At 36.5% G+C, this 13,033-nt stretch overlaps 1 pseudogene across 1 annotated transcript; it reads left to right on the top strand.

Moving 5' to 3' along the window:
- The first annotated feature begins 1,949 nt into the window (after positions 1 to 1,949).
- Positions 1,950 to 2,450, top strand: LOC126946468 (cytochrome c oxidase assembly protein COX16 homolog, mitochondrial-like; annotated as a pseudogene). The gene has a single exon (XR_007722673.1). The product of XR_007722673.1 is annotated as a cytochrome c oxidase assembly protein COX16 homolog, mitochondrial-like (transcript).
- The last annotated feature ends 10,583 nt before the right edge of the window (positions 2,451 to 13,033 follow it).

Genomic DNA, 13,033 nt, shown 5'->3' on the forward strand with positions numbered 1-13,033 from the left:
CTTTTGTTGAATGGGCTCTGTTTGCCTGTTTCTGTGCATGCCTTGTGATGTGTTATTGTTGTATTGAAAATTGTACATTTGAAAAAAATAAGCACCTCTAAGGTTTTTTCTAGGATATTAGGTCATGTCTTGAGCCTTGTACCAGGCTGGAGGGAAAGGTTAAGGTTTTCTCATGTCTCCTCTGGTTATGCATCTTTTTTTAATCCCTGTGTAGATTTTTCCATTTTCCTATATATATAGAGGCTTTCAAATGTCTTAATTTCTCAGGAGTATCACTTCATCTTCTCCTTGGAGACTAAAATGTTCTATTGTATTCCTCCACCTGTAATCTCTTGCCTCAGACATGTGGGTCTGTAGTACAGTTCACACAAGCTGTGGTTGCTGTTTCTGTGACTTTCCTTGCCTGAGATCCAAGCTATGCCATTTTTTTCCCATCTGAGCTCTGAGTCTTGGCTCAGGAGAAAGAGACATGAGATCCTGAGGCAGTTCCCAAACAGAGTAGAATATTGCTAATAATATGTATCCTGTGACCTCTGGTTTGAGGGAGGGAATTTGGAACTGAATTGTTGCTTCCTTCTGACCAAACTGTCATGTGCCAGAAATGGCATGGAACAAGGGCAAGTAAAAATGCCAGCCAGGCAGGGTGGCTCATGCCTGCAATCCCAGCACTTTGGGAGGCCAACATGGGGGTACTGCTTGAGGCCAAGAGTTTGAAAGGAGCCTGAGAAACATAGCAAGGTCCCATCTTTAGACAAAAATAAACAAAAAGTAGATGGACATTGTGATGCATGCCTGTAGTCTGAGCTACTCAGGAGGCTGAAACAGAGAATTACTTGAGTCCAGGAGTTTGAAGATTCAGTGAGCTATAATTGTGCCACTTCACTCCAGTCTAAGTGACAGAGTGAGTCCCTGCCTTTCAAAAAAACAAAAGCCACAAAATGGTTCTGTTGTCTTGAATGTGGCTTTTTTATAATCTGGCATTGGCTTTATTGCCGCTGATCTTTGACTATTTTCTAGAGCTTCAATAGAGATTTTAGTGAGTCCTTTTTTGTTTGTTTTTTATGTTTCAATGGGGAGGACTAAGGGCCTGGAGCTTCCTAGTCAGTTATCTTCCTGAAATCACTCCCTTCTACCTAAATTTTTTAATACTTATTCTCAGATTTTGTTTTAAAGATAAATGTATAGCTTACATTGGATACATTTAAAAGTATGAAGTATCAGTAAATATAGATGATAAAATACTACAAATAGAAAGAAGACGGAGCCGGGATCGCGCCACTGCACTCCAGCCTGGGCGACAGAATGAGACTTTGTCTCAAAAAAAAAAAAAAGAAAAAAAAAAGTCTCCATTAAACTGGTAAATTCCTCATCCCCTCATCCCACAAATAGCCATAGAGACTGGAGTACCAGCTTCAAAATACTGTTTTTTCTTTTTTCTTTTTGAGCCGAAGTCTTGCTCTTGTTCCCCAGGCTGGAGTGCGATGGCGAGATCTTGGCTCACTGCAACCTCCGCCTCCCGGGTTCAAGAGATTCTCCTGCCTCGGCCCCCCAGTAGCTGGGATTACAGGCGGCTGCTACTACGCCCGGCTAATTTTTGTATTTTTTTTTTAATAGAGACGGGGTTTTACCATGTTGACCAGGCTGGTCTAGAACTCCTGACCTCAGGTGATCCACCCACCTCAGCCTCCCAAAGTGCTGGGATTACAGGACACCCACCTAGGCCGGCCTCAAAATACTTTTTTCCTTAGCTGTTTTTATCGAGTGGCCATGTGCCTATGGGAGTGTTGTAAGAAGACGTTAGTCGGGACCCAGAACGTGGGAAGTACTGGTTTCCATATCGATTTGGTGGTGATCGTAAACTGATTCAAATCTCTGAATCCCAGCTGCACGCCACACAAGTATGTTACCATGACTCCATTGCTTTTGCCTAGAGGAAACCATTCAGTAAGGACCAAGCACTAAATAACCAAGGAAAAGGAAGTGAGTCAAGGACGTACTCCTCTTGGTGACAGCGTGGGCTGCTGAGATTTGGGAGTCTGCGCTGGGTCCGCTTGGAGTTCTGAGCGGATGGAAGATTTCAGTCATGTTTGCACCCGCAGTGATGCGTGCTTTTGCAAGAACAAGACTCTCTGCTATGGAGTCCCCATGTTGCTGCTGATTGTTGGAGGTTCTTTTGGTCTTCGTGAGTTTTCTCAAATCCGATATGATGTTGTGAAGATTAAAATGGATCCTGAGCTTGGAAAAAAACTGAAAGAGAATAAAATATCTTTAGAGTCGGAATATGAGACTCCAAGTTTGATGGCTGGAAGAATATTGGAGGACCCAGGCCTTGGGAAGATCCTGACCTCCTCCAAGGAAGAAATCCGGAAAGCCTTAAGACTAAGACAACTTGACTCTGCTGATTCTTTTTTCCTTTTTTTATAAAAAAAATAAAAATGTTATCAACTGGACTTCCTAATATATACCCCTATCAAGTGGAAAGGAAATTCCAGGCCCGTGGAAACTTGGATATGGGTAATTTGATGACAAATAATCTTGGTAAAAGGTCATGTACAGGTTTTTATACTTCCCAGCTATTCCATCTGCGGATGAAAGTAACAATGTTGGCCACATATATTTTACAACTTGAAATAAAAAATGTAAATATTGCTCCAAAAACAAAAAAAAAAAAAAAAGAAAAAAGAAAAAAGAAAGAAAACATGGCAATATGAATAAATAAAATAGAACAAAAGGTGAAAATTGTATTCTCTAATTTGTAGTTTTTTGAAGGAAGAGCACCTGTGTGTGTGCATGTGTGTGTGCACACATGAGTGTGCACGTGTGCATGTGTGCTAGAGCAAGAGAGAGAAAGAGAGAGAGAGATTTAGAGTGTATTATTTAGAGAAAATGTGGTGTTTGATGCTCTGGATAAATTTTTCCCAGAGGTCAGATCCACTCCAGATTTTACACTGTTTGTTCACATGAGTTAATAAATTCAACATTTTTGCTTAATGTAGCTGTGTTAGTCCCTTTTGTGTTGCTATAAAGGAATACATGAGACTTGGTTATTTATAAAGAAAAATAGTTTATTTTGGCTCATGGTTCTGCAGGTTGTACAAGCATGACACCTGCATCTGCTTGGCTTCTAGTGGGGACTCAGGAAGCTTTTTCTCATGGTGGAAGGTGAAGGAGGAGCCAGTGTATCACATAGTGAGAGAGGAAGTAAGAGAGAGAAGGAGGTGCCAGGTTCTTTTAAACAGCCTCTCACATGAACTAATATAGAGGGAAATTGCTCATCACCAAGGGGATGGCACCAAGCCTTTCATAAGGGATCTGCTCCTATGACCACAATATCTTCCTCCAACATTGGGGACCACATTTCAACATGAGATTTGGAGAGAACAAATATTCAAATCATAATACTAGCTTAAATTGGTATGCAACTAGAGTCCTAAGTACACAAATTATAAACTGCCTAAAATAAATCTAACAACATTTGTGTAAGTTCTATATAAAGAAAACAGCTTTTCTTAAACACATGTAAGTGAGCTTGAATAATTGAGACACAAAATATGTTCCAGGATGGAAGATGCCAATTATTCCTAAATCTATTTATAAATTCAATGCAACACCTCTCAAAATACTAAAAGAAGTGTATTTTATCATGTTTCACTAGAAAAAAGTAATTTGATATCTTAAAATAGGTTGCAGTCTGTAGTTAATTGTGTTAAGTTTGCCACATTTCTTATACATTTGGGACTTTAGAAAATGTTATGATAAAAATCATACATAACTCAACATCATTATATTTACCAAGTGACAGACCACATAAGAATATTTGGATTTGTTTTGTAGTATGATTTCATTGACTCATACTTTTCTACCTATGAGTATATAGAGGATAGTATCTTCAAAGGTTGTTTTCCTTGATAGTAAGCTATACCTATGTGTTTTTCACCTATTGCATTTTGGTTGAATTTCTATATAAACCATGATTAATTTGTACATATTTGCAGTTTTATTTTCATAGGGTACAATATTGTTAATGAGACTTAGGATATTCTAAACATGAATAGAAATTAGACTTTTATAATTTTGATCCAGCCGAAGAATACTCTATTCACGTTGCATTTTCCTTCTATTAGAAAAATTCAGTTGGATAGAAAATAGACCTGATCCTTACTTCATATCTGAGTCACTTCTCAGTATGGAATCCATCTGCCAGAGGACACAATTCATGGTCACCCTTTTGTATGAGAGCTGCTTGGCTGCTTCTGAGCAGCATGCTGTCCCTGGTAAGAACTTTATCAATCAAGGTTCTCAAGCTTCAAGGGTCCTTGTGTGACTGAGTCTGTCATTCCTGACTTTCAGGAAGATATGTAGAGCTTATGATCGGAATCAACTTTTCCATCTTGGATAAATTACATGATATATTTGAAAGAACACCATGGGGAGTAAAGTAAAATAGCATTCCTTCTTGGCCTGCATCTGTTGTTATTTTTGGATCACTGGTGACAGTTTTATTGATGATGCATTTTTAAAACAGCCTGTGGAATTATAATGATAGAAAGAACTCCTTGAGAAGAGATCAACATATATTCTAAACTCGGGTGTCCAATTTGTTGGCTTTTCAGCTATACTAGTAGAAGTGGGATGACGAATATGTAAGTGTTTTGGGGGGATTTTCTGTGAATGGTTAGGCCTCATCCTCATTTGCTTATAAAGTGTAATAACGTTCACCAAAATTCTTTTGTTCTTTGTCTTCATGTCACTCCCCTCATGTAAGGAAAATGTCTTACAGCTTCTCACCAGAAGTTGTTGTCATAATACCTGTTAAAGCATAGAATTCAGATAGAGTAGAGACCCAGAGATTCATATTATCGACAAGTTAGTGCTAAAAGAAACACACAGATGTAGTCTGGATATTATTTTATGTAATCTTCTCTTGTTATTTTTATTTTTATTGTAACTGACCAATGTACCTGGCCTTCTTTTATAATTATTTTTACCTATTCATTATATAAATTGAGACAAGTATCTTAGAATATGAAACTGTCCTGGATCCACTGTGTTCTTAAGGATCGGGAGCAAAATGAGGTAAAAGCCTGGTAGGTTACTATGGAGCCTAGTATGTACTGTGGTATCATGCTACTTCTACAGCTTTTTACTTACTGATTTGTGGGTACTCAATTTGTTGTGCTATATCATGTAATAATAAATAGCTGAATAATACTCCCTGGCATGTCTATACATTTTAGACAAGCATAGAATTGTTTTTCTTCAATTTTTTTTTTCAGTTTAGTCGTACTTTCCATTCACATTTGATTGTTTAGGAAACTGAATTTTGCTTTAGCACAATGCTTAGCTTGATACTCTGCCAATTTCTTGCTCTTCCACAGTTTATGATGTATTCAAACTAGAGGTTAGGTATTCATCTATCACTTCTGTCAAACCAATCTGAGAATCTGCCTTTTTTTGATAAGAAGGATTGCTAATTTCATGTTGATTACAGCCCCCACAACCTCCAATCACAGTTCTATCTACTCCATTTCAACACTACTGTCAGAATTAGTCATACTGTAAAATAGCAGCATTTAGCTTTTGAAGTTTTTGAAATAAAAACTTCAAATTGGAATTAAATTGGAATGTTTACCTTTGCCCAGTCTGGATTTTTTTTTTCCATCAGTTTTGGATGTTTTTGGTGACATAGTTTTGCTGTTGCTCTAGACGTAGTGCTCTTTCTTTTTGCAAGCTGACAACCAGACTCTTTGATGATATAGCACTTTCATAAAAACAAATTAGAGTATTCAACCTGTGTTGCCTTATGCAATGCCTTCAGTCAATATTTACTTGAATGACTTTTAAGAGTTACTATATCTTCAGGAAACTGATATTACACAAAGCCTGGCTTGATGGTGGAACAACTACTGAGATTGGTTACAGGCAAGCATTGTTCCCCGGCTCTAGCATTGTTCTCTACACAACTACCTAACTGCTGGGCTGAGTTGATTATCACACTCAAAGATCAGCAAAAGTAACATTTTCCCTTTACAAGTACCAAAATACAGTGAATTACTCACAGCTGCAACAGGACAAAACATCGTAATAACAAAAGCATGTACATGTTATTTATTGATCTCTTCTTTTGGTTTAGCTCTTGCCTCAGCTCAGATGCTCAAGGGTTTATCTATGTTCTTTTCTTATACCTGGTGCCAAGTACAGGCCTGTGTTATGGGTCATAAATATCAGTGAGTGGTGACGAGTATAGTCAATCCTTGGAGATACATGTGTGAAAGTACAATACATATGGTGAAATGGGAAAAGTTCCCTTGTCCCCCTCCCAGGTTATGTGATGGGGGTACAGCAGACTTCTTCAGTGCCCCACTGCTCAAACCTCTAGGGGAGCATACAGATGGGCAGGCTGTGGGGCTCTGACCCCGGGCAGTGTCTAGGGGTGAATGTTTTAAGCTCTTAAAGCCCCAGTGGGCGTTTGTTACAGGGTGCTTTTCTAGCTTATCATCTAAAGGCGGCTTGTGTTAGCTCAGTTAGACCCTCCACCTTGTTGTAAGGACAGAGGGCTTTTTGTATCCTGGGTTTCCTGCCTTGGTGTACCAGAAGATTTGAAAACACGTGGGCTTGGAGAATGAGTGCAAGGTTCTATTGAAAGGAAGTAGCTTTCAGCAGATGGGGGAGCCAGAAGGGAAATGGTTTTCCCCTGGAGTTGGGCCGCTTGGCGGCCCAGGCTCTCCTCCGACTGCCCCAGCCAAACTCTGCATCTTTCTGCTGGTCAGTGGCCTGCCAGCATGCCGGCACCTGTCGGAGCGTTCGTCATGGGACCGTTCCTCTAGACATCCAGCCGTCTATGTGTTCCTCTGCTGATACACTACTCTGGATGTCCAGTTGCCTCTATCTCTGCCTTGCTAGGGTCTCTAGTTTTTATAGGCACAGGATGGAGGTGTGGCAGGCCAGGGTGGTCTTGGGAAATGCAACAAAAATACCTGTCCTCACCTAAGTCTGTAGGGGTGGAGCCCTAGCCAGGGACCATGCCCTTCTCTACCAGCACTCCCATAGCTATAGCAGTAAGTCAGGTGTGTTTTTAGCCAATTACACTAACTATTTTGGGCTAAGTGTAAAAGAAGTCAGGCAAGATTTGCGAAAAAACATGAAGATTTCTTCGTTTTTTTGAGCTTTTTGGAAACTTTAAATTACAATTATTGTTTTCATTTCCTGGTATAGAAAATGAAGCTCAGGCGGTTTCAGAATTATATAATGTGTCTCTATTCAATTATTCTTGCATAGTCAACCATTCTAATTAATGTGGTTTTTTATTCTTACAAAATGTGCATTTTTTTAATGTGTACATGTATTTGGAGTTTAAGTATATGGTATTGCATTATATATCTCAATTTCTTTCTTACTATTCCTACCCAGAACTATGCTTATGTGTACATCTAATCCTTTACTTCCACATAGTATACAATACTCCAGTGTGCATTTCCACCACAATTTTACCCTAGCACTGATGGCCTCCCTTATTTCTCCAGCTTTCTGCCATCAAAAACAACGTATGTCATCTTAAGGACATATGGGATAATTTCCTAGGAATAATGCTCGGGAATAGAAGTGATGGATCACTGGGAAACATCATTTATGATTACTTAAGGCACAGACACAAATTATTCCTTAAAGGTTTTGTCAAAAATCTGCTGCTAGAAAAGCTTGTCTTTCTTTGATTGGTTATGTGATAGATAGAGGAAGTAGCATTTACATTTAAAAATAATTAATTATTCATTTACATTTTCTATTTCTTTTGGAGTTGTTTTATTTATTTTCTTTCACCACCACATCATGCTCCAATGTTCCCCTCCTTTTTGCCAACACAAGCAACCTTTTTCATTTGGATGTGTTCTTACAAAATGATTAGTGTAGTTTTATACATATTTGCAATTTACCTATGTGTTTTTTTATCTCTTTTAAACTTTCTTTTTACTAAGCAGTGTGCATTTAATATTCATATCTGTTTATGTTGCTATGTATACATCTAATTTTTTGCTTCTAAATGCAGTATCATATTTTATGGCGGGCATCTATCTACTTTACCTATCCACCCACCCAATAATGGATACTTAGTTGCATCAGAATTCCCACCACCACAAATAATATAGCAAATTATATACTAGTATATGTCCTTTTATAAATCTAGGTGAGAATTTCCTTGTGTTATATATACAGGAGTATAATTGCTGAATCATAGCATATACACATAGTGCCAGATTATTTTCTAGAATATGTGTACCAGTGTACTCACACTAGCAGTAATTGAGCACTTCTATATTACCACATTTCTGCAAATGTTTGCATTTATCCAGCTTTCTACTTGTTTTCAATTTAATACATGTTAAGTGATACATCAGTTTTCATTGGCGTTTCTCTGAGTATTGATAAGTTACAACATTACCTTGTACATTTGTTAGCTTTTTAAGTTGTCATCCTCCCAATGTTTATATTATTTGTAGAGTTTTTCTACTTTTATTCCTGTCTTCTTATGATTGAATTGTAGGACAATCATGTATACTCTAGATATTAATCCCTTGTTAGTATTAGACATTGCAAATAAATCCTCCTGTCATCTAACTATAAACTTTTTCCATAGTATCTTACATTAAACAGAAATCCTAAATTTTTCATGTCATCCAATTCATAAATTTAGCTTTATTGTATGTGCTTTGGATTTTTTTTGTGAAAGACCTTCCCCAGATTTAGAGTACAAAAATTTTCTCCTACATTAAGTTTTATTAATTTTGCACTTCTTGCTTTTATAGCTAGACCTTCAGTGAATCTGGAGTCCATCATTTTAAGTGTATTCTGAAGAGATACAGGATTTTTTATTTATAGTAAGATAGATTTTCCTTACATAATCTCAAATACCATTTTTTCTTTTGATTTTTGATATCAATTTTGTCATATATTTTCTTATATACATGCAAATCTATTTGTCTCTGAGTTCCTCGTTTGGTCCATTGGAGTATTTGTTAAATATGTATTCTTGTACCAATACCACACTGTGTTTGTTACTATGATTGTGTAGTCTGTTTTGTTTAAATATATCAGAAAGCAAGAATTCTTTTTCTTTTTTTTTTTTTTTTTTTTGTGGAGACAGGGTCTCCTATGTCACCTCAGACTGGAGTGCAGTGGCTATTCATAGGTGTGATCACAGTGCACCGCATCCTCAAATCCCTGGCCTCAAGTGACCCTCCTGCCTGCCTCAGCCTCCTGAGTAGCTGGGAATAAAGGCATGTACCACCAGGCCCAGCTTATTTTCTCCTTTTTAATATTGACTTAACTACTTATAAATCTCTATGTTTCCCTATACATTTCAGAGTAATTTTATTGTTATTAGCACACAACTGCAATTTTTATTTAGACTGTTCTTTATATATTTAGTGAGAATTGACTTCTTTTTAATATTGAACTATCTCCTCCAAGAGCATATTTATGTTTTTCTCTCTATTTAGATTATCTTAGGGCTTGTATATTCTAGTCTAAGTTAAGTCCTAGATATTTTATAAATTTTACTACCAGTGCGAATTATATCTTATGTCTGAATACATTTACTAATTCATTAGTGCTAAAATGCTATAAAATGCCATTTAAAAAATCGTAAAATTATTTTCTAAAATTTTTGTGGGTACATAGTAGGTGTATATATTTATGGGGTACATGAGATGTTTTAATACAGGGATATAATGTGAAATAAGTACATCATGGAGAATGGTGTATCCATCCCCTCAAGCATTTAACCTTTGAGTTACAAACAATCCAATTAATTAATCCTACTCAAATGATTTCAACAAATAGAGGTGGAGGAAATACTTCCAAGCTCATTCTAATGGGACCTAGTGTTTCCCTGATACCCAAACCAGACAAAGACACATTTTAACACAGGCCAGTATCTCTGATGAATATTGATGCAACAAAGCAAACCGAATTCAACAATACATTAGAAAGATCACTCATTATGACCAAGTGGGATCCATCCCCTGGATGCAAGGATGGTTTGACATATGCAAATCAATCAATGTGATACATCATATCAACAGAATGAAGGATTATAACCATATGTTACAATGCTACTAATTTTTGTAGGTAAATATTTCACTTGATAAACTCACTAGATTCCTTAATATTTCTAGCAGTTTGCATATTGATTCTGTTGATGATTCCATCTAAATGATCATACCATCTAAAAATAATGACAGTTTAATTTCTTCCTTCTTATATTGATACTGTTATTTGCTACATAACAAATTTCCACAGACTTAGTAATTTAAGAAAACACCCATTTACTATCTCAAAGCTTTTTGTGTTAGAAGTCCTGGCATAGTTGAACTGGGTTCTCTGTTCATGGTCTCCCTAGACTCAAATTAACATGTTGGTTGGGGCTATATTCTCACCTGAGGCCCAAGGTTCTTTTCCTAGCTCTTGTTGATGCTGATAAAATTCATTTTCTGGTAGCTGTGGAGCTCATTGAAAGTTGCTTCTTCAAAGCTGGCAGAATAATCTCTGCCCTCTAGACCATTTGCTAAGGGGTTATCAAATTTAGTCAGACCCAGGCAGAATAATCTCTCTTATTAACTCAAAATCAACTGATTTGGGATCTTAATTGCATCTCCAAACCTCTTCATTAACAATAAAGAGCTAATTATGTACATTCTAATAACTAGAATTTACTTATTACTTAAGTGTTTCATCTCTCTGTTTATATTTGTTTGTATGCTATATCATTTTCTAAGAAGCATACATTAAAATCTCCAACTACAATTGTTGCTATATCTATTTCTTGAAACTGTTTCAAAGCCTCCTAACTTCTCAACCAATGTACAAGTATGACTTGACTGTTGGTTCACCTCTATTGGCACTAATAGATAATTCTCGAAATTTTGTAAAGCTTTCCTGACAACACCTTTTTCTCATTTTTTTGAGACAGGGTCCTGCTCTGTCACTCAGGCTTGAGTGCAGTGGTTTGATCCAGCTCACTGCAACAACTGCCCCCTCAGGAGTCAAGCAATCCTCCTACCTCAGCCTTCCAAGTAGCTGGGACTAGAGCTGCATGCCGCCATTCCAGAGTAATGTTTGTATTTTTTGTAGAGATGGACTTTTGTCATGTTGCCCAGGCTGGTCTCAAACTCCTGGACTCAAGCGATCCACCTGCCTTGGCCTCCCAGAGTGAGGGGATTACAGGCATGAACCATCACACCCAGCCTAACAATGTCTTTTAAAATTTTATTTTGAACTTGTAAACTTACAGAAAAGTTGCAAAAATAATAGAGAGCTCCTATATAACATTTTACCCAACTTCTCACAATGTTATTGTTACATATTCTTAGTATAATTATCAAAATCAGGAAATTAACATTAGCAAAAGATTATTTACTAAATACAGACATGACTTCAAAATTCACAAGTTTTTCCATTAATGTACTTTTTCTCTTTCATAATCTTGCTCAGGATCCTGCATTGAATTTATTTACTGTTTCTGCTTTGTCTTTTCCAATCAGTGACAGTTTATCAATCATCTTTCCTTTTCTTTCATTACCTTGACACTTTTGAGAAGCATTGGTCAGTTATTCAGATAGAATGTCCCTCAATTTAAACTTTTTCTGATATTTTCCCATAACTAGATTAAGATTATGGTTTTTTTTTCCCAAACATATCACAGAATGGTGTTGTGACCTCAGTGTGTCATATTAAGCAGTTCATGATGTCAGTAGTCTTCTTATTGTTGTTGAACTTGATCACTTGGTTAAGTTTGATTTTGCTGAGTTTCTCCATTGTAAAGTTACTGTTTTCTCCCTTGCAATTAATAAATGTCTGAGGGAGATACAATGAGACTATGCAAATATCCTATTTCTCCTCAAACTTTTCTCACACTGATTTTCACATCCATTTAGGGAACTTGCCTGCATATGTTACTATTGCAGTGTTTGCCTAATGATGACTTTTTATTGACCTTATTGCTTTTATGCTTGTTAATTGGAATTGTTTTGCAAGAAAGAATTACCTCTTCTTATTTATTTATTTATTTATTCTGTTATTTACATTAGTATCAACTCATGAATACTTATTTTATTCTATGGGCTGACATTTAATACAACCATTATTTATTTCCTTGCTCAATTTTGTTTCAACTTTCACCTTTAGGATTTCCTTCAAGTTGGCCCTTGTGTCCTTTTGACAAACCCCCATTTTTTTGTCACTTCCTTATTTTCTGGCACTATAGGATTTTCCAGGATCATCATGGTTTTCCTTGTCTCAACTTTAGGTTTAATACATCTCCAAGGAGAAAATTTTGCTTATTTCTTGTATAAACAAAAAGTAATTTCTGAATTGCTAACCCAAACCCCGTGTGAAACATAATTACTAACTAGATTACAGTATTTGTGACATTTTTTATGTCCTTTTTGTGATTCTGAGAAACAGTCTCTGGTCAGGATACTGTTTTCCAGATTGGTTCTTAGATTAGTTCCTTCCTTTCATACCACTAGTGTGGTTAACTTACTTATTTTTGACAGAAGTAGGTTGGGGTTTTTAAAAACTGTTTATATTCCATTTTGGTTTATTTTCATACTTTGGTTTTAACTACTTGTTTATTAATATTTTAAGTTTATGTTACACATTAATATAATTCTGAATCTGAGATTTAAAACAGTTATAGTCAGAGAAATGTTACATCCTTCTCATCATTTTTCCCTGGTATCTTTCCTCCTTTTATCATGAGCTCTTTCTCTTTTTCACATAATCCCAGGCTGAGGCTGTAGTTCATTTCTTTACTGTTCATTTTTAACCATTCCTGAGTTTCTTTGGCACCGATACTCAGGGATGTGCGTATTTTCTGATATGCAATTCTTTCTTACATGAAGGGTAGCACACTACAGGCATTTTTTGTGCTTTGCTTTGTTCATTCACCACTGTTTATTGTTATGACTCATATACCTGGTTTTGATGCCCTCATATTTATTTTTATTTGTTATATATGGTTTTCGTTATATTTGCT

This window comes from Macaca thibetana, chromosome X, assembly GCF_024542745.1.
Source record: "Macaca thibetana thibetana isolate TM-01 chromosome X, ASM2454274v1, whole genome shotgun sequence".
Classification (NCBI taxonomy): Eukaryota; Metazoa; Chordata; class Mammalia; order Primates; family Cercopithecidae; genus Macaca; species Macaca thibetana.